The 23,083-nt window shown below is 33.4% G+C and overlaps 1 protein-coding gene across 9 annotated transcripts in view; it reads right to left on the bottom strand.

Moving 5' to 3' along the window:
- Nucleotides 1–23,083, bottom strand: part of Sox6 (SRY (sex determining region Y)-box 6) — a 566,848-nt gene that overhangs the window by 456,522 nt on the left and 87,243 nt on the right. For 7 of the 9 annotated variants that reach the window (XM_013511918.1, XM_013511924.1, XM_013511919.1 and 4 more), the window contains 2 exons: nt 12,150–12,221; nt 5,433–5,547 (listed from right to left, as the gene is read on the bottom strand). The gene's annotated coding sequence lies outside the window, so the exon portion shown is untranslated. The remainder of the gene's footprint in view (nt 1–5,432; nt 5,548–12,149; nt 12,222–23,083) is intronic. The other 2 variants (XM_013511927.1, XM_013511917.1) reach the window with 1 other exon arrangement.

Consider the following 23,083-nt stretch of genomic DNA (forward strand, 5'->3'; position numbering starts at 1 on the left):
ATCAGGCCTCCCAAATTCAAAGACCCAATCCAAAAATGGGCATCTGAGATGAATACACACTTCTCTAATGAAGAGATACTAATGGTGAATAAATACATGAAAAAATGTTCAACATCATTAGTCATTCGAGAAATGCAAATTAAAGCAACACTGAGATTCCATCTCACCCCAGAAAGAATGGCTATCATCAAGAAATCAACCAATAACAAACGCTGGAGAGGCTGTGGGAAGGAAGGAGCCCTACTCCACTGCTGGTGGGAGTGTAGACTGGTAAAACCACTGTGGAAATCAATTTGGAGATTCATCACAAAACTAGGACTGGAAGTCCTATTTAACCCAACTATTCCCCTTCTCGGTATTTTCCCAGAAGAATTAAAGACATCATACTACAGCAATATATGTGCACCCATGTTTATAGCAGCACAATCTGTTATAGCTAAATCTTGGAAACAACCCAGATGCCCATCCACTGAGGAATGGATAAAAAAGATGCGGTGTTTTTATATAATGGAGTATTACTCAGCTACTAAAAAAGGTAAACTTGAGGCTTTTGTAGGTAAATGGATGCAATTACAGATCATACTCATAAGTGAAATAAATCACACCCAGATGTGTAAACATCATATTGCCTCCTTGGTGTATGAACGTGAAAGACTAGGTAAAACTCAAATGTACAATAGATGATAGGAAAGGGAAAGAAATTGCTCAAAGGAAGGAATGGATGGGATGAGGGAAAGAAGAAAAAAGAAAGAAAGAAGGCAAAATATAAATATATAAATGAATAGCTGGGATAACTGTACTTCTGATGTCTGATGGTGTATTGAACAGTTGATGCTTACCATTTTTTATGTTCTGATCAATTTTGCATGCTTGTGTCTGGTGGTCTGAGCAACTGATTTGAAAGTAACAATATGCAATGGAATTACGATGGTGAACTGCTACCATCCTATCTAGTGAAACTCTATTATCTCTAATGTTTTATTGAAGAATTATTTTCTTATTCTCTTTAATGGTTTGAGCAATCTTTCATTCTTACATCTGGTAATCTGAGCAATGTAGTTGAGGATAGTGATATGCAATGTAACAACCACTGTTGATTCGTATTATTTTGTCTTGAGACTCTATATCACTTTGAATGTTCTTGCCTTCATTTGTTTATGTTCATGATACTGGTATGCTGCTACTGTTCTATTTTTTTGTTTGTTTGTTTCTCATTTACTACTCTCTTTAAAATAAAAAAAAATAAAATAAAATCTGCCTCCTAATGTCCCATAAGAAATTTATCATAAATTTGTTGAACTCTCTGGAGTACATTTTTTACTCTATTAAAGTACTTATTACATTCTGCATAGGGAATCACATCTCTTTTCCTTTGCACATCTCCTCTTCCACAATCAGTGCAACTTAATTAACATTTATTAATGCCTACTTTGAGCTATGCATTGTACTGGTTAGACTCTAGGACACAAAAAGCAATAAAAAAGTTTTGAAATTATATCTACATATCTAAAGTTCTTAAGGGCAGGGACAGTGTACATTTGCATTTGTTTCCAATGCAGTATCTAATGCTGTATTTTCTTTTTTTTTTATTTTAAAGATAAAAGGAGGGAAACATTAACAGACATACAACATTTTACAACATATCACAAGCACAATACAGACAACACAGAGTTACAAACAAAGTGGTAGGGAATTAACAATGGTGGTTGTATTACATATTGATATCTTCAAAGTGGCTTCTCGTGAAAACAGATAAAAACATGCAATACTGGTCAACCAAAGACTCATTGACAGTTTCTTTCAGTCTAATGCTGTATTTTCAATATACAGTACTTGGGACATATTCATGGAAGTGAATTAGTTTCTAATAAACAGTAAACACTCTCACAGGAAGAAAACGTGTGCTACCAAAAAAAATGATTTGTCTTAACTGGGGAAACAGAATCAAAATTTTAAAAAGTTTTTAGAGAATACAGAGGGAGTTAGATTGATCACTTATTATACCGCCTTGAATAAGACCTTAACAGGATCAGCTCACTCTACTATGATCCTAACTTCGAGGTAAACCAGGCTGCTTCAAATGATAAATTCCCAAATGGCCAAAGTTTCAGGATTATAATTTGTTCTAGTTAAAGATGATTATTGCCTTATATCACAGAAATCTATTTCTTGTACATTCTTAGGAATGTATATAGAATTCATAAAATTGATTGCATGATTTAAATATACATCTATTCGATGTATCTGGGAGATATCCACTTTCCCTTTGGCCTACGCACATTTACAAAGCCTTACTGTGCATACCTTCAAGACTACATGCCATTGCTGAAAGCCCAGACACAACGAGATCTTTCTGCCCTAGAGATTTAACAAACTTTCCATTTACTCCCCATACTTACATTTCCTCCCTTCCTTGGAAGCACACTAGATACAGTAAGGTTCTTTTAAAAGTTAGCACCAGTACCAAAAAACACACAGTAACATTATGCAAAAGAAAATCATATTTATTAATATCATAGAAAAAATAAGCAGAAAAAATTAAATCACCGCTAAAAGACCAAAGCCCCAATGCCTACCATCTGTGATGCTAGGAGCTTCTTTGGTTTGAACACAGAATCTCCCTCAGTGACACACTCCCATAGGAAAAAAACCAGCAGAACATGCAACAAATACTCTACCAACTACCAAAACTCAGATTAGCGGCACCAAAACCTAAATTAAGGGGCAATCTCTGAGAATAAAAAGAAACACTCTCTCTTTGTGTAGGAGGAACCTAAACCTGAAAATAAAAGATAGGATATCTCTATTTCCCAAGAGACCTGTTAGTATAAGGTCGTTTTGGTATTCCAGTGGGTTGAGAAAAAGACAAGATAGGCCTGTTTCATGGTTAACCAGTCTCAGACAAAGATGTGACAGTTCTAAGGTGCTCTGAGATGGTTGTAATAGAAATTATATTGGATGAATTTATAACCAAGAATAATGTAAATGAAATAAAACTTTTCTGGGGTTGAAAAAATTAGTTCTGAGGCAAACAGACTAAATCCTGTCATTTTCTTCCTTCCTTCTTTCCTTTATTTTTTGTTCAACAAATAGTTAGTTGAGACAGTGTGTCTGGGACAATGCTAAAAGCCAACTACGTGTGTCTGAACAAAACAGTCATACTCTCTACCGTAATACAGCTTTTAGTCTGGTGGAGAGAACAGATATTAAATAATGCAAATATATAACATACACTAATCATTTCAGTGCTATAGACAAAAAAAATCAGAATTTATAGAAAATAACCAAGGATTGGGGAGTAAACTATAAAACTATAACTATAAAATTATTGAAAAGATTAACTACAACAATGTAAAAGTGTCTAGCACATATTATAAGCAACAGATGTTTTTCGTAACCTCTCTGTACTGTGCATACATCGCTGTCTATTGTCTCTCATTCCTCTCCTCCACAGAAACTGGGAAGTGTTGTGCACTCCGAGGTACACTGTGGAAGAATTCCCTCTAGACATGGCAAATTGCTTCACAGCTTGCTGTTCCACCTGTTTTATATATAACCACGACCTTAACTAAGCCACAACCTTCTTTCAAGCATATCTGGACTTCATCTCTTGCTTAGCATCCCTGAAATAATTTATAAACTTTACTCTTTAGGTACCACGGGATATTTATTGCTAAATTAAATTACTCTCAAGAAATAAACAACATCAGGAACTGAGACTAATTTGTTCTAATTAGAAAAAACACCAAAGAAACACAACTAAAGACTTCCTTATTGGGTTGTGAGTATATGATTACTATGTCTCATTGTGGACAGCTTTCTAAAAAGTGTTAAGATTTCATTTAAGACCTTAATTATTCTTCTCCTCTCAGAAAGAAAGTATTCAATAAGCCTTAATATCTGACAAATCCTAATTCAGGTTTAGTAAACTTCTGGGTCAATAAAAGTTATCATTTCCAAGTATCCTACTTTCATCACCTCATAATAATAAAACTAATCCCAACACCTCCTCAGTTTCCTTTGATTGCACAACATGGACTAGAGTGCCCTTAATTCTTTTTTTTAATGGGGCTCTTCATTTATTAATAAAAAAGGTGATCCTTGTGTACTATTTAAGGGACTTGCATCAGCCACCTTCAAAAAGGCAAGTAGCAGACAGACAAAAGCAAACTATCTCTAAATGAAAGAAAGAAAAAACGTAAGGGAAGAAAGAAAGGAATAGTAAGAGGGGAGGAAAAAAAAGAAAAGCAAGGGGAAGGAGGACTCATTACACTATAAATCATTTTCAGAAAAGTAGTTCCAAAGAGCTTTCCAAAACCAACTATATCATATACTATATACCATATGTGAAACCTAATTCACCTCATTCATTGCTCTAATAGATATAAATATGCTTCTTGGTCATAGTTACAATGAATGAGAACTTTCTAAAGGTTTCCCAAATATAATACTATAGAAGTATACATAGATGATTATTTTATATATATATCCATATTAATGCCAAGAGAATCCAAACTTATTCTTTGGTGTTTCTAGAGAGGCATATATTATTTAAAATTCCTACAGTTGTATTTAAAGGGCATTGAACTGAAATCAAGATAAACATGAACCAAATCAAGAGAAAAAAACATACTACTCCTTTGAAGTTACTATTGTCTAATCCAAACAAGTATAAACCCATTTTATGATCCCATAAAAATTTCCTATTTTAATCACCTCTGGTTTCACATATTTGTCTTTATTTTTCTCCCTTCTCAATTACTGCAGTGAAGTTGGAAGGACAGGTATTTCTTCCATCTATTCAACCACATCCTCTCCTCAAGAAGGTCCAGGTTCTCAAAGTGTTCTGATACTCTCTTGCTTATACATATATTTTCAAGTCTTAATGTCTTAGTCTTCTCCTACATATGGTCTCTGAGTTCTCTGTCCTGAAACTTCAAATCTAGGGGGAATCTCCCTCTGACCAGTCAAAGAATCAACATAATCAATAGACTCACATACTGCCGTTATCAGGATAAATCTCAGAATATTTCCATACCTTAAAGCTGTCAGCCATTAAATAAATGTGCATACCCTGCCATTTCAGAGATCATATTATAGGACACCAATCTCACTTTAAAAGGTAACAGTTTAAGTGTTAATGCTGTAATACACATGATGATGGGAGAAAAATAAAATTTACATACAGAGTGATAGATCTGGATTGCTTCCCTTTCTCCAATAAAACTCAGAGTACTAGAACCCAAATTAAAACCAGGCCATAGGTTTGTAACCAGGCCATAGGTTTGTTACCAGCCTGCTTAGCTTTTTCCTTAAGAAATCTGTATTAAGAATCTGTATTGTGCAGACTTGGATTCCATTAATACTGCTGCTTAATTATTTGCAATGCCAGAATCAAAAAAGGAAACGTAATAATTAACTGTAAAACATACCTTTTTGTTGTGCGTGTGTGTTCCAAAGGTATAAAAGAGCCCAGAGGTGAAATAAAAATAGAAAATCTGCTTTTATTAATGAGTTCATTCACTTAAATTTATATGAAACTGTGAGCTGAAAAGAAAGAGAAAGAGCCAACTCCAGTACAGTTTGTATCCAAATAAAACTCCTCCCACATAAACTAGTAATACATCCTTTTAAGCCCTTAGGGTAGAGACCATCTTTTCTTCCTTTGTAACCACTGGGCCAACCCCTTAATGCTAAGCAAATAACAATAATAACCAGCATTACATCATATGAATAAATATTTTTGACTGATTAAACATTAAGAATAAGTCTCTTTGGCCAGTCATTTTGGAAGAGGATGCATTGCAAATTAACCTTTTTCACTACTATTACTTCGTAATTGTTAAAGCTTTCAGCAAGACTTATGTAAAATATACAGAAAATGAGTGAAAATGCACAAAATGTTTTACCTTCACTGGCAATATTTAACTCACATTTTGACAGTTTGGAACTGGCAAAAATTTGATGAAATGGTTTATACCAAAATTCCAAAACAACACAAAATATGTACTTTTAATAAAACTATGCTAAAAGTGATTTAAGATAATATACAACTAAATAAGCTAGATTTTGTTGATTATTCAAAGAATCTTAATAAACTAAGTAGTTACTAAAATTTCTCTAGTAATACATTACTTTTCCCTGCACAATCAGATAGTATTTCACATGTTATATAGCTCATTATGTGATAAAACAGCTAGCTGTGCACAACTACTGCATTTATTGGCATTCCCTCACTTTATATTTGAGACTGCTACCAAGCTCAAATAATGGTTTTATTTCTTCTCTGTTTATATTTAATCCTTTAAATACTAGTTAAAGTTATGAAGATTACTAGAAAATGATTAAGCCTGCTTTCTTGGTTAAAAACAATCTCAAAGAGCATGTTTTAGGAGAAATACTCAAATTTATTAATAGCTCTTAGAAAATTGCCCCCAAGCCCCACATTGTTTCTAATCTCAACTTAAGAACAATTTTTCTCCAACAGGCACTGAATCACTTTAATGTTGATGCTTGTGCAGCCCTACTCCACCTTCAAATGTAGCCAGTAAATTCAGCTTTACTACAGTACTATAAAAATGTGAAAGAACCATAATAGCATCTAAAAAAGAGCTGTTGGCACTACATTAGTTTAGAGAAAACCCTAAACTGAATACTAATGCAAAAATTTAATGATTGTTTGCCTAGTTGCTGAAAGAGTTACAATAATTATTTTGTCAAAATGTAGGAGTTATCTTGAAGGCATCTAAGACTATTACTCTGTATGATTCAGAATGAGTCCCCAGATTTCATTTATTCTTTTGTGGGGTCTTTTCCCAATATTAACAAATCATCAGAATATAACCTCATTCTAATCCTTCTCTGACTATAGGTTCACCAACTGAATGAATGAATGAGTAGATGAATGAATGAATATTATAAAGAAACTATTTTTGCTTCATTAAAAGCCAACTTCCCTGATTGGCATCCAACATGGATTCACCTCACACCAAATTCCACTTCACAGTGAACAATAATGTGAATTTCCAGTAAAATACTCAAACAGAATCAATACAGTTTTACTTCCCTTTTCCTTTATAAACCACGACCAAATTTTTAGAGTGCAAAAGTAAAAACCAAGATCAAAATTAGTCATGTTGTTTGAAATTAGCGAAGATGAAACACTTCAGTGGCAGACAAAAGCCCTGATTTTAAGAGTAGGTTTTTGCCTTCCCTGAAATGCCTAGCTCAGGCTGTGTATTTTTATGCCTGCAGATATTGGCATGTTTCACATTTAAGATTATGACACACCAACTTATTTTGAAATTTAAAAAAATCTTCCACTGCGCATGTTTCAAGTGCTTCATGACTATCACTGATAATTGAGCAATTAACTTGAAGCTACCAAATGTGCTGTGATGGCATAATATGTAGTAAGCAACATGAAAGAAGAAAGAACAGAAGAACTGGGTACAGTGGGAAAAAAGTAATAAAGAGTAAAATAGGCCATAATAATAATAGTACTGAGTAAGTTTTAATGGTCCTAGGTCTCAGTGGTTTAAATGTACAATAAAAGGGTTTAATGAAACAAGTTCTGAGTAGTCCTAACTTTCTAAAGCAGTTTGTTCTGTTGCTACAAAAAGGAATTTTCATTCTAGCTGGTCTTGTGTAACACTCAGGGATTGGTCCAAAAAATAAGTGAGGGAGTTTCACTAAACAATCACAAAACAATAAAGTTAAAAGTCCTGATGGAAGACTTTGAAGAAATACAAGATTGCAAAAAGTAGTTGTAAGGTCATGCTTTACGTGTAAAACAGACAAAGCCAAGAGTCTAGAAGTAAAGCTGACCTCGCAAAAGCTTCAAGCTATTGTAAACATATTTACAAATCAAAAGTTAAGATGCATGGTGGAAGACCAAAGAATGAAACTTAGTGCTCCTGGAAAAACTCAGAATGCTTTTTACTACTCATTTCATCAGGCCTCTACTACTGCGCTTTTCCCAGCAAAAACTATAGTATGACAATAAAGAGTAGCTTTTCTGTGCTTAAATATAGATAGGGAAGCACACTCCATAAACCTAAATCCTACCTTATTTCTGTGGCAGACCATTTAAAAGGCTTCCAAGGAAAACCAACAATTTAGAGAGTCAGAGAGAGAAAAACAGATTCAAAACTACAGCAAATAAAGGACACTATTAAAAACATTTTTTTCTCCAAATTCCATCAGTATCACTCCAAAACACTACTAGGAGATGAAAATTAGGCCAGGCTGTTCTTTCAGGTATAAATTAGAAACAGAGAGCAGAGAGAACATTTAAAAACACCTAAGGATAGTAGTATATAAAACTTAAAAGCTTAAAATGTAATGGAGGTACACATTCAGATTAGCAAACTCCTTTCAATTAAAGTAGATTTCTGGCCACAGTTCACAAATGTATAGTAGCTGTGGGTATTAATGTAGAAACTTCAAATGTCAGTATATCTCTAATTAACATGAGCACACAACTGTAAAACTGAGAGGGCACAATTTTAAATTCCTTACATTCCCAGCATTAATGCTTTCATGGGGCAGCTCCCGTTGTCATGGAAAATGGCATTCAAGCCCTATTTGTGGATTTTCACAGCTCATCTTTTTTATTTACCTGCTCTATGTCAAGATTAGCCTGGAATAATATTTTTTAAAGATAATGCACTTAGACCTACGTGTCCTTAAAATCACAGATGTTCTCACTGAGGAAGCTTTGGTCTGGGGCTATGCTCAGTTTAAAACAGATTTCTTTCCATTTTAAAATACCGCAAAAGGCATGAATTTGTGATTCTTTTTGATTGTCTCCTAAAATTCTATGCAACTCAAAAAATTTCAGCTGAAGCATGGCATGTGGCAGTTTCCGAGGAGTAGCAAAATGTCAGGAAGGACCAAATGCTGCAGAATTATGGAAGAAAAAAAAAAAAAATGAAGTGATAGAAGACTCTCTCAAGCCCTTTTCTGACTTTAACTTTTCAAAAGTATCTGTACAGCAACCAAGAGAAACCTGAGAAACCAAGTGATCAAAGACAAAAAGAGCTAAAATTCTCTCTCCAAAAAGACAGTACAGTGTTAACGAAAAGAGCACTGAATTTACACCAAGAATTCAGATTTGAGCCCTGCTACCCCGCAAAAATGAAGATAATTTTTACACATCTTACAGAGTTTTTATGAAATTTAGCCAATTTAATGCCTCCAAAATCAAGTGTACCCACTTCAGATACTGTTATTATTATTTCCTCAAACCTTTGGTTAAAAAATTATTCCTTTTTATACCAGTCAATAAAATACTTGTCAGAGACCTTGGGGGAAAGGTGGCCGTTAGAGACCATAAACTGAGACAGAATTTTATAAAAGGAAATTTTATTATTGAACTATTAAACTTGCTTGGGTAACCTGGAAAAAAAGGTACTTAATAAACAATCTTTGATTTTTTTGTTGTTATTGTTGTGTATTTTGTTTTTGTTTTGTTTTGTTTTGTTTAAGCAATCATTTATTGCCCTGGTAAAACTCAATAGTCAGACTTACACAATTATTTTTTCATTAGTGATAGAAAATTAAGTTAGAATACTAAAAGGCAAAACAAGATCTTCTTACATGATGTCTACTTTGGGAAAAGAGCTAGTTTTACTTCTTAAAAGGGGAAAAAGTCGTTAGAATAAGACGTAGCTTCTGAAGAGTTAATCATGTTTCTTCACCATGTTTTCCTCTTTTGACCGGGGCAGTAGACGTGAGTAGGTAAGATTCCAATCGGTTCTCACACACTCTTGGTGTGGCCCATTCATTATGGATGTGCAAACAATATCCCACCTTCCTTATCTCACAGGCTAGCTTCTGTACACCTTACTGAGGAACCTTCCCATAGCAATGAGGTATAATTTTCTGGCTTGGATCATGTAGCACACAAGCAGTTCCAGAGCATGAAAATTAAAGTTCAGAAAAGCCACTGTCACTGACTCCATTTACTTGTTCTTAGGTCTAACCAGATTCATATTCCTTTTGTTTTAGTTGCCCTACCAGTTAGTGTAAGTGATGGACAGTTTCCACAATAATTGTAAGAAATAGAAACTCAAACATTCTGAATCTCATATTAGTTTTAACTCACTTATTTTAATCATAGAATTCTGCTGCATCTCTTTAACAAGAAGGTTCTGCAGTCAGGAGCCAGTCCTAACAAAGTTTGACATCACCGACCCAAGGAACAGCAAAGTAACATACAGACATTCTCAAAACTAGAAGACAATTATTTTAGGTCTGGCTATCATGGCTTCTGATTCAATGACCAAATAAAATGTTATGAGAAATTCTTTTTGGATTTTTTAAGTTAAATTCTGGGGGAAAAAAGGAAATATATACATATAATCTCCAAACTGGGGATGTAGTGCAGTGATAGAATTCTTGCCAAGTATGCATGAGACCCTGGGTTTGATCTCCAGTGAGGGGCTCAGGAAGCTGACGTAGGAGAATCATTTGAGTAGAGGAGATTGACACCAGGCTGGGTGACACAAAATAAAAATTTCTGTCAACAGTTCCCCTTTTAGTTCTAGCTTTTCCTTTCCTTATATCACAGAAAAATTTTCAGCTAATTGGATCACTTCCATTCAAAATTAATCTATGTGCGTTTTGGGTGGAAGGTTGGGTAAAAGAAGTGAATTCAGGAAATAAAGCATTTGGGTGATAAGAATGTAAATTATAAAGACCCCCTCCATTGAAATGATGGTAACTGTATTTGCCATTTAGAAATCCTTAATCATCATTAACATTTACTAAAGAGAATGACTGAATAATATGAAGGAAAGGAGAAAGGAAGTAAAAGGACAGAACACCTAGAGTAAGATTTGGGCAGCTCTAAATTATCTCCCTTCACTCAGATTTCTAACAGGACAAACACAGCTCTTTACAATTCCATTCTCACTAAGAGCCCTTCAAAGATACTTCACATGTCTTTCTCCATCTTCTTTGCCTCCTAATCCTCACCATTATATGCTGACAAATTAAAACTTTATATTTAATCCAAGTGAACCATGCAGTTTACACAATCTTGTGTTCTAAGCAAGAATTAAATCTTCAAATAATAAAATTTAAATTGATACATTTTCATAAAATTAACAATTTATGCATTTTACAAAATATACTGAACTATATTAAATATTGGTTCAAAATGCCTAGCCCAATCAGTATTACTACTGGTAAGCAGGTAAACTGACTATAAATAAAATTTTCCCTGCTTTCTATTTAAATACTGAATCACTTTAATTTACAGCATTTTTTCAAATGCCTTCCTAGACATATGTTTCCTAAAAATCTTTATATCAGTACATTAACAAAGAAAAATTTTCCTATGTTTTTTCCTGTTATCAAATGTTAAAAAGCCCATTAAATGGCAAGGGTTTACAATAATGTACACATATACATATATTTTAAAATCAGGTTCCTCAAGTGTGGGTTTATATTCACTGAGAAATTTTTAAATACCTGTCATATACTCTCGACTATTGCCATATCATGAATATGCATCAACTAACTTAAAATACTTTAATAGATCTTTAAAGTTTATTAAATATTTTTCTTCAAATTTACCTACTTTCATGAGAAAAAAATATTTGGGGGATAGCTTGTATTTGGGGAATGGGAAAGTGGGCAGAGATGCAATCATTTTGATGTATATTACACATTCACCAAGTGAGCTCTGGTTCCTTAGTATATAATCTCCTCATGTACTGACAGCTCTTTGAATTCTGTATCATCTCACACCTTTTCTCTGAGCACAGGCGCATAGCACTTTTCAAGTCCAGATAACCAGAGATGTAAGAAGGTATAAGGGTAAATTATTCATATGTATATAGAGTAGAATCTTGAAGGTAGCCCACTTCTACAGTTGGGCTCTATTCCCAAAAAGTAAGATATTTATTCTTTAGGCTTATTGTTATAGGTCCTACATTGCGTTATTTCATTGGAATTACACAAACAGGTTTTTTTTTTCTACTGTCATTTTTTCTATACTCCTCCTAAGAAAACATTTGTGAATGATTGTACTTACAGAATATCAGAAAAACTAATAAAAATTCACACACAAGGTAAGTTAAAAACCTGTTTACATACTATGACTGTTATACTAGATAGTAACAAAAGTAATAAATACTTACAATTACGCACAAAAAGTCAGCCCCAGCACCCAGAAATCACTGGTAAATTGCCTTTGAATTCATGAAAATGATCTGAAAATTTAGACACAAAATGAAATGAGAAAAGATAAGTAAATTGCATTTATGTATTTTATTAAAGAAATATATATTTTGGCTAAATGTCATACTATGTTTAACTCAGGCAACTGTGCTATCTACTGCCAAAGAAACGATTATTTCTTCGTTCTATATTTAAGAATACAACATCTACATCCATTACGGCTTTTTGGAAAAATTGTCACTAGTGTTTAAAAATAAGTGAAAATAAAGATTTTTTAAATAGACAAATAAGACAAATTACATTTAAAAACATTTATCTCTGCAAATTAAAATGAGTTAGCTTCATAGAGACCATCTTTAATGTGTTCAACAGAAATACTTTATAGACCAAATAAGAAAGGAAGGAATTTTTAATCTACTAAGGCGTGGAACCCATTAGATGTTGAGGCCTGTATGAGCTAAAATTCAATTTTAAATTGTTTTGCTTGTACACACTTTAGTTTTGGCTGAAGAAGTAACAGATGCAACTCAAACACACAGAACTAGCCTTGTAAAAATGTTTAGCACAATGACTCACTTTATGTTCCTGAATATCTATGGTTTCCTCTCTCCAGAACCTCCATGCATTAGAAGGTAGTTTGGTAATTTATTTTTATTGTTTGGTCTAAATACAGCACATTTTTAGTTCCGTGAAAACAAAGAAACTTTGTTGCAGAAGCTGTATTCTTTCCAGAATGAGGATGGCTATGAGTAGCGTTCAAATGAAAATAATAAGGGAGTTTGAGTTCCTAATTTAGGTCAGACTCTTTCCTAGGCCCTGGGGATTGGTTTGATTCATTGTTCATTTTTTAAAATATAGCCAGTAAACATCTAAGTTAGACAGATCTAACTAGGTTTAAATGAAGTTCTTTCTGGGAAAAGAAAAGTATGTGGATCAGCAGCATTAATAGGAACCACTGTGCCTAACTTTGCAGTTACAGCACAAATGGCCTTACCGTATTATATATCAGCACTTGAAACTAGGCTGGGATATGAAATAAATACCTAATTCAGCCTTTAGCAAGTCCCTAAAATATCATTTCACTTAAGTGACCCCAATAATTTATTCATTTCCAGTCACAATTGATAAATAGTGGCTTGGGCACTTGGAGAGCTTTAAATATGAATGGCTGATAGATCTACTAGGTTTCCTCACGAAACCACCTCGTTTTTGAAGGGAATGTTGTCTGAGACTTTCCCCCATCCAGTTTCACTGGTTTCCAGCAATTCAATAATGCCTACTTCCACAGGAGCAAGAAGGCTCTGGCCAGGGGAAAGAAGCTTGAACATTAATTTTGGGTATTGTATCCTTTTCTATTTCACTGCTTTCTGTGGTTTTGGCTAGAAAAGTAATTTGATCCTGGACACCACATAACCCCACCTGCATACACACTATTTAAATGTCAAAGACCAGCAAAAGTACTGGCTCTAATAAAAGCTATTTTCACATTTTATTTCCTCTGAATTATAAATTATAATTATCTTGTAAAGAAATTAACTACAAAATAAATCTTAGCAAAATTCTGTATGTCTCTATGCTCTTTAAAGAAAATATCATACCTTGTTTTACTGGCAATTATTCTTTTAAAGCCATAAATTGGAATTATACAAAATACATATATATCTCACTCATTCATCTTCACATAAACAATGGGAGTGTGAAAGAAAATGTAAGCAGAAAATGCTGTGACAAAATTAAATCTAATTGTTTTACAAGCATTGGACGGTAGGAGTTAGGATCTCTAACTCTAAAAATACTTTTAATCTTAAAATAAGTCAGATTCCACACATTCAAGGCAAATAATATTCTATAATATATCAATAGAAAGTAAATAAATGTCCTCTGTCATATCAACGCAGTCCTGCTACATAAGTTCAAAGCAACTCTGAATCACATTATCAACTTACTTGCACTACTGGTGAAGTCTAGGGCAAATAATCAAAAGAAGATAAGTTCTTAAGGCCACAGAGTTCATTACCATAAAGGAAAAATGACTTTAATGAATATTTATTTGTACAGATGATTTAAGAATAAAGAAACATTTGATGATAAACAAAGAGTTAAGAATTAGAGCACACATATTGTAAACTTCTTCTTTAAGAAGTAGAAGTGTTTAGGTTAAAGAAAATAGTTCCAAAAATAAAGTGGTCGCTTTGGTGCTGCAGCAGCATAAAAGTATGAAGCATAGAAGGGAATGCCGGAGCAAATCACCACCTATGCCGGAAAATCACAGTTTGTTTAGAAAAAGCAGGGTTCAGAACACCCAGTCACATATGGATTGTTCCAATCCTCTTGCTCATTCAGTGAGTAGTGGTCATGGGCCAGGAACTGCGGCAGAAAGTAGCAACACACAAATGTGAATTCTTTTTTTTAAATGGTCTTCTCCCTAAAGGATTTCAATTAATAATCGTGCCAGACTTTTACATCAAACAATGGTGGTGACTTGCTTCCTCCCACTGTGAAATCTTTTACACACTCTAAATTTACAAATTTTTAAAAAACAATGGTATGTATAAACAGTGGAATATCATTAAGCCATAAAGCATGTGAATGGATTTGTAGAAAAATGGATGGAACTTGAGGCCATTTTGCTGTGAAAAATATGGCATGGCAAGTTCATAGCACATGGTTTCTATTCTGTGAGAAATCTAAAATATAATGAGTAAAATAAAGAAGAGACGATAAGAAACTAAAAGAAAGACCCTTGGAGTTGGGAAGGGGATCATACAGAGGTAAAAGAGTAGAGGATAAACAGATTAAAAATGATCAAGATATGTTATACTTCTGTACGAGCTGCCCAAACTGAAGATAACTGCACATATACACTATTAAAAAATGCATTGCTACAACACTTCAATATAAAAATGCATGAAGAATCTAAAGAAGAAATGTACAATGAAAAAATACAAATGTCCAATAATACAAAGGTGTCAATATAAAACACTGAGCTCCCAGGTAATCAAAGAAGTGTAAATAAAACATTTTTACTATACTATCAGAAAAATATTTTACAAACTGGATAAATGTGGTATTGGTGATGATTTGGGAAAATAATAACTTTCATTTGCCATTAGTGAGTTTATATATTGGGTAGAAATTCCCTGAACAGCAATTTAACTATAAATGTTAACATTTTTAATGTTCATATCCTCTGAACGTACAATGCTACTTCCAAATTGATCCAAAAGAACTAATCATAAAAATGTTTAAAACTGTATTTAGTGTAGCATTTTTATAACAGCAAAAAATTGATAATGGCATATTAATTGGATAAATAAATTACTGTATATCCACATAACACTACTCTGCAACTTTTTAAAAATTATGATATAAATCTATATTTACATAAAAAGATGACCTCAATAGATTTTGAATAAAAATACAACATGTATAATTAAAAATAATTTGTAGGAAATCAAATTCAAATATACAGGTGTGTGTGTGTGTGTTTTACAAAGTAAAGTAAAACTTAATAAAAATATTAATAATGGACAGAGAACTGCAGGTTTATTTCACTTTCTTATTACAGATAGGTGTCACTTACTTTTTTTTATATGTAGCAGGTACCCTAAAACGATAAAGCTACTTCCAAATTCAGTATATCATTTATATAGTTAAAAAGAATCAAATCTGGAATAACTTGCTATTAGTCCAAAAGCAAAACCCAAATATTAATAACTAGTTAACAAAAAACTTCAGAACTACAGAGCAACTTCAAACAAGTATGCTGACAGCAAATGAAGGAACCATAAACATTTTCACATAAGCATGTCCTACTCTACCAAAAATAGCTAATAGATTCAAGTAAATAGCAAATAAAAACACTGCCTCCTCCCCATATAATTAGAGTTTAAAAGCTTTCAAGCTAAATTTTTTAATCTTGTTTAATGCCGAAAGCCACACCCATGTCTTTTTTTTAACTTGCACCCCACCTTTCTTTTTATTATTTGATCTGGGAAAATAATCTAACATCAAATAAGCAGTTGAATTAAGGACCTTCCAAACTGGAGAGTCAATGATTCTAAGGTATTATTTAAAACACTAAAATCCTTCCAAAAATACAAGTAGCCAAGTTTGCCCACCTTTACATTGAATTATAGCATTAGATGTTTAAAGCTTAAGAATTGAGAAATTTTCATTAATTTATTGATTCACTGATTTAATTATGTATCTAGTGAACTGCTGAGTTAAAACAATTGCTTTCTTTCCCCACCCACCCTTGCCCAGGTACCGGGAACTGAACTCACGACGTTGTGCTCGCCAGGCAGGCACTGTGCTGCTGAGCTAAATCCCCAGTCCCAAAAAAAATAATTGTTTTCAAAGCATTTGTTTTCTCAACTATAGTTTAGGGAAAGTTAGTTGCCTGGCCTTTTATATATCAAAATTAAAACTGAGAGTTATCAAAAACCATCTTACATGTAAAATCAAATAAATTTTCTTAAATATGTTGTTTTGTGTTAATACTATAATCATTCTTTCCCCATTGATTTCAGGGGAAGAAATCTTTACTATTATTATTACTTCTTTCTTTACACCTTTACTAGGCTAAACTTGTTTCTTGAATTCCATAATGCTTAAATTTACTTTTCTCTTTAGGAATTATATAAAATAATGCAGAAATTAAATTAGTGGTAAAAAAAAAAAACATGAAACTTGGGGCTGGGGATTTAGCTCAGTGGCACAGCGCCTGCCTGGCAAGCGCAAGGTCATGAGTTTGATTCCCAGTACCGAAAAAAAAACCAAAACATAAAAAAAATTAAAACATGAAATTTGACTTTTAAAAGAACTGACACCCAATTCTTTAAATGCAATTAATAATAACTAAGAACATCACAATAGCAAGCAGAAAATAAAGATTTAGCTTCTGGTATTTATATCTTCAAAGGAAAAAATAAGAATATTTCTAAAGTACCTTGGAAGATAAGATGCCACAGTCTAACACTTTACTTTCCTACAACATAATTACTCCAAAAAAATTGGAATTTCTCCTATTGCTAAAGAAAATTGTAACTGGAGACAACTCATAGTTGCCCATTCATGTATTTCATGTTGTTCAATCTACATCCTCAATATTACTTCAGAATTGAGGGACACAGTGAGAAGGAATATTGACAGAGCATTCAAAGAACCACTGAAAATCTTTATAGTAACCACACTGCATTAAGATAACTGCATTTCCTAAAAACAGTAGTGTGAAGGAAATTGTAGAGATCAGCTAGTACAGTGATTTTCTAAATATTTGATCTCAGGACTCCTTCAAATCCTCCTAAAACTTATTAGAAGCCCCAGAGAGTTAGTGTTACATTTATCAATATTTATTATATTTGAAACTGAAACCAAAATATTTAATGGTTATTAATTCATTTAAAACAACAATAATACACCTATTATAGGGTAATATAACACATTTTACTAAATATATTTTCAAAACAAAAAATTGGAGTAATGACTGGCATTGCTTTATATTTTTGAACATTTCTTTGATACCTAGATTTTTAAGACACCTAGATTTTCATGGATGCTTTAGCATTCAATCAATTGAGATGAGTTAAGTCGCTGTGAGTCAATGAAAAGCATCCATTTGCACATAGATACATAGTTGGAAAGAGCAGAGTGTTTTAATAATAGCCTTTTCAGATAATTGTGACTATTTTTCTTGGACACTGTATCATAATTTGACAAGAAATTCCTAAATAACAATATATTTTTTGTATTGTTATTTAAAAATCCTATAGTCTTTAAGTGAATCTTTTAGCCCTGTATGATTTTGTAACATCATATATTAGTTCATTTGGAAAAATAAATCTTTTGAAACACTGGTTCACTGGGTTAATGAGACTTTCAAAATCATGAAATGTTTCATTATATATTTATTAAACCACATTTCTTAATACAGTATCACTACCAATCTTACCAGAAAAGTCTTTAAGTATACAGGAAGCCACCAATTTGATAGTAGTGAATACAAACTTTCTATACTGTTAATTTTGTCCTAAAAACTTGAATTTTATTGACCAAAAACAATGTCAGTTACTTCTTTCAAAGTGGGCAGACTCACTTTGTTCATTTTCAAAAATATCTGCCAAGTAGCGAGTCTAAATAACCATTGTGTAGCCGTTAGCTGTTCTTTCAAGAAAAATTGTATCTCACCAAAAAAGTTGTTGGTTCAACTAATAAGTGATTTTCCTTAAGCTAACTATCATACCATATGTGCTTTATGCATATCTCTTATTTCAAAGTATTAAAAGGGCTTTTTGTTTATTTTTTCCATAAGTGACAGGGATAAAAAGTTCAATGAGTGCTGATACAGATTGGTTCCACTGTCTTGACCTGTTCTAAGGAACCAGCAGTTCGACCTAAAATAGCATTGCATTTTCAGCACAACTGTCAATACAGTGAAAAAGGCAAACAGCAACTTTGCATTATGTTGAAAATAGTTTAGATGTTGATGACCTTCTGATACGGCCTCAGAGGTTCCCAGGGCCTGTGAAGAACCACATTTTGATAACTGCTTATCTATTCTGTTATTCCATTTTGCTACTAAGAAAACTAGCTAGTGTAATATTTTCAAAACAAAGAAGAGATAACCAAAAGCTAGTGTAACTAGTGTTGAAAGAGGGAAGTTTTCTCTTCCCTCTTTCTAAAAAATTTTCTCTTCCCTCTTTCTAAAAGTACAATACTAATCAGTAGAAATTACATGGTAGATTTTAGTTCAGTCCAAAATAAATCCTTAAAAGCAATAGAATATGTTCCCTCACAAAAGAAAAGTTGTCTAAGGTGAGCTGGATAACTCTATCAAGAAAACTGTAAAAAGAATTCTAAACACTGAGTTGTACAAGTTGAAAAATTGGGGGCTGGGGATTTAGCTCAGCGGCAAAAGCACCTGCCTGGCAAGCGCAAGGTCATGAGTTCGGTTCCCGGTACCGGAGAAAAACCAAAAAAAAAAAAAAAAAAAAAGAAAAATTGTACCAAAACTTAGCTGATTAAATGACTTAAAAAGCTTTTGCAATAGTCAAATTTGTGATCTGTCACTGTAGGCCTACTAAATCATACTTTGTTTGAGTTGGTCAGGAGTTTCCATTTTTTTAAAGTTTTACAGGTGACTGTTAACAGCTGGCCTTGCTATTGATTGATGTTCAGGAACTGCAATACCAATTCTCCTCTAAGATCACTACCCCTCTAAGATTATAATTCTGTATTTTTTCTATACCTACTAGGAAATACATACTTACACTGTAATGTAACATATTATAAACCAATTTTAATAGATTATAGGCAATCAGGATCAAGGTATTTCTACGTCAGAAGAAAAGGAGTTAATGTTGCATTTCTTAGGCCTGCAAGTCTACCTCTGCTAGTATGTGCAGCTAAACTATAAATTAGACATAGGATTGCCTAAGTTTCTCACAGTTTCACAACTGCAAATACTCTACTGTTCTCTTAAAGAAGAAATATGCATGAGCAAGGATAGTCAATAAAAAAAAACATAAAAATAATGCCTACACAAAAAACAATGGACTATTTAAAAGAAAAGGGCATATCTTTATAAAGGCATTTTATAAAGACAGCTTGTCACTCTGAACTAAGATCAAAATATAAACCACAAACTTCCAAAAGTTATTTACAGAATCACCATTTGACTTACTGGAAAAATCTCCTGCCTTTTGAGGTCTTGGCTACAGAAAAATTCTATATATTTTATAAATACAACACAACACAGCAAGACCATTTGATCAGAATGAAAGAAATATTTGGCAATGGATTAAAAAGAATTTGGAATATATTTTGTACCTTTTCACTCAATAAAGTCATAATCCTTTATTGGTTCCTTCATAACCCTTGCTTTACTAAGGAAAAGAAAAGAAAAATGCTTCTTATTGCGTTAGTATCTCTTTTTCTTCCTTGTAGCCTTTCTGATTTCATCCATAGATGTATATCTGATATCACTTACTAACAAAAGACAGCAAAGGAAGCCTGTGTAGTTAGGATTGGAGAAAAAAGAGAGTATCAAAATGTAATTCTCAGACTATCTATACCAGAACCACCTAAGATGTTTATTTATATTTTTTAAAATAAGATATCTTTTAAAAATATTATTAGGCCCCACCCAGACCTCCTGACGCTGTGATGCTAAAATGTGGCCCCCAGACATATTTTTAACCATAGTCCTCAGGTAATTCCCAGCATGCTAAAATTCGAGAACTGCTCGGAGAAAAGGCAGCTGTATTAAATGTGGGTAAATCCTTCAAAATTTTAGTGGAAAAATGAAGATTTGCAATGATATAAAATGTTTTATCTTACATGAATGGTTTTGGGCTTCTTTTTTATTTTCTTACACGTAACATGGTATTAGAATTTTGACATGGAATTCAACCTAAATATTAAATCTTAGTTACTGTTGGATTTTTTTTAATTTGAGATAAAGATATAAGCTACTGTCCAGCAATTCAGTCAACATTTCTGAGAGCCTGTGGGCCACATGGCACAAATAGGGATCTTTGGGGATACAGAATAATAAAGCACTGACAGTATGGAGTCATTATAAGGTCAATATTGTAGTTAGAACAGGCTCACATTATAGTGCATTAACATCCTGAGAAAAAGGAGAGGATTCTTTTCCTGACTTGGTTTTCTCTCCTTGAGTTCTGCTTATAAACACAGTAACCGTACAGTGGCAGAATATTTAAAAAGCAATCATTTAACAAAATCTTGCAAATAAATATGAATTTTAAGGCCATACATCTTTGTAATCACTCTGCTGTTTTGTATAGAGCACACTAATATAAACAAATGGGACAGGACTGTTCTTTGTACTTATTCTGGATAATTAAACCAAGATAAATTTGAAGACGTCTTAAAAGGATCAGTTTTGATCTTCACTTTAGGAAACATTTTTTGTTGCCACTCAGTACACTCCTTCTTAACCACAAATAATGACCTCAGTAATGGAGCTCTGTAATTTAAAATATCAAGCAAATAACACCAAGTACCTTAGATGAGTTGACACCGCCTGTTGTGCAAATATGTACTTAGACAATTATAAAAATAACAGTTGCATTATCAACTGGATACAGACCAGAACAACTTATGTGAACACAGAGAGTCAACATGGTCTGAACTTGCTATAGAGTGTTTGTAACACTTTATATTGTTTGAGCATTTCTCAATTCCTAACAGAAATTTTAAAGGGAAGAGATCCTAAAAGAAGAGAAAAATAAAGATGTAGTAATTAAGAGCTAATTATCTAAAAGTCCTCACTTCTAGAGTAAAAGATTGCTACTCATGATTAATTCAAGATTAACTATATACAAGGAACTGTGTTAAGCCCTGGAAAAACAAAAATGGCAGAAAAATTGATGACTTCAAAGAGTTCACAACCTAGTAGAAGCAAGCAGTTACATCTTTGCATGAAATTTTAGGTGAAAAAAAACAAAATATAGAGTTATCTAATCTCGTTTCCTAAAGTAAAAAAAACACCTATTTTTAAATGGGAGAGTTACCATTCTCGTCCCAAAGTTTTTGCGAAGACTAGAGTATGGAAATGCTTCCTGGGTGGGATATGCCTTCTCTATATGTATGTCCATCCTACTTTTTCCCTGAGATTGACCTGAAATGAGTCCAAGGCATGATTACATCTATGATGTGGTAGCTGCTATCACCATCTATTTTGTAGAGAAGAAGGACTGAGGGTACCAAGACCCTCGCGCTGCGTTCTGGGCACTGGTACCACATCACAGTACTCCACAACACCAACAGCAAGCCCACTAGGAGCTTAGCTGGGCATTATGGATTAGTACTTTCCAAACTTAACTAGGTCTTTTGTTCGCCCTCAAACACACAGAAACAAGAGAATCATATGGAGAGACCTTGTTGATCTTTTTACGATATCTTCATAAAAATTTAAAGGTTTCACATTTAAGTCCAAAACACGTTTTGGCCTCTCTCATAGACTGTTTTACTTCCTAAGTAAAAAAATATCATGGAAAACCAGATGAGATGTGCTTAAGGTTATAGTAAAGCAAATAGAAGCATAACCTACGTAGGCACATGACAAGTAGGTGACGGGTCTTTCCTTTTTTAAACTAATTACCAGGCTTATGTCCATTCCAAGAGAAAAATATCTCCAGTTACTTCATCTGTAAAATGGGATCCTCAGTATTCAACTTTCTCACAAAATATCTGCTGTCCTACTTTACTCTTGCACTTAACTGAAAAGATACTTGACAAGAGACCATTTGTAAACACCACCAGGCGGGATGCCTACATTGCAAAGTACACTTGTCCAGTGTCATCACCTTCCATCTCTCCAAACCCCAAAGTACCACTTCCCGCATTTTCCTGTTCTGAAATTTTCCTAATTTCAACCTCATTTGTTGATCGCCCTCACCCCCATGAGATCTGACGAAACTATGTGTGTGCACACTATGCCTTCTATAACTCCAAATTCCCAATATTACTGCAGTAATGTCAGGACTGAGACAAAGACCATTACCCTTTCCTAATGAGAAGAGAGGGAAGAAATGCACAAATCTTTCCAGTGTTTGAGTCCTAGCCCTAGAGTTCAGCCTCGTCAACCCTGTTCCTGTAAAATTCACAAAAAGAAAGACAACTATTATTAAGCAAATTTTATAAATCAAGCATTGTTTGATTGATATTAGCTTTCTAACAATTCCTCATGAAAAAATTACCACCCCTATTTTATAAATGAAAATCCTGAGATTCAGTGAGTAAATATTCACCAACTTGATGTTCTTAGTGCTCTAACTCAGAAATTCTGGTTTCAAACCTAAGGCATTGTCCCTGTTTCATTTAAGTAGCATTGCTCAATGTTTCAGGTCCTAGCCCATTGGTTGTC

This window comes from Chinchilla lanigera, unplaced genomic scaffold (genome assembly GCF_000276665.1).
Source record: "Chinchilla lanigera isolate Chin_1 unplaced genomic scaffold, ChiLan1.0 scaffold00013, whole genome shotgun sequence".
Taxonomy (NCBI): domain Eukaryota; kingdom Metazoa; phylum Chordata; class Mammalia; order Rodentia; family Chinchillidae; genus Chinchilla; species Chinchilla lanigera.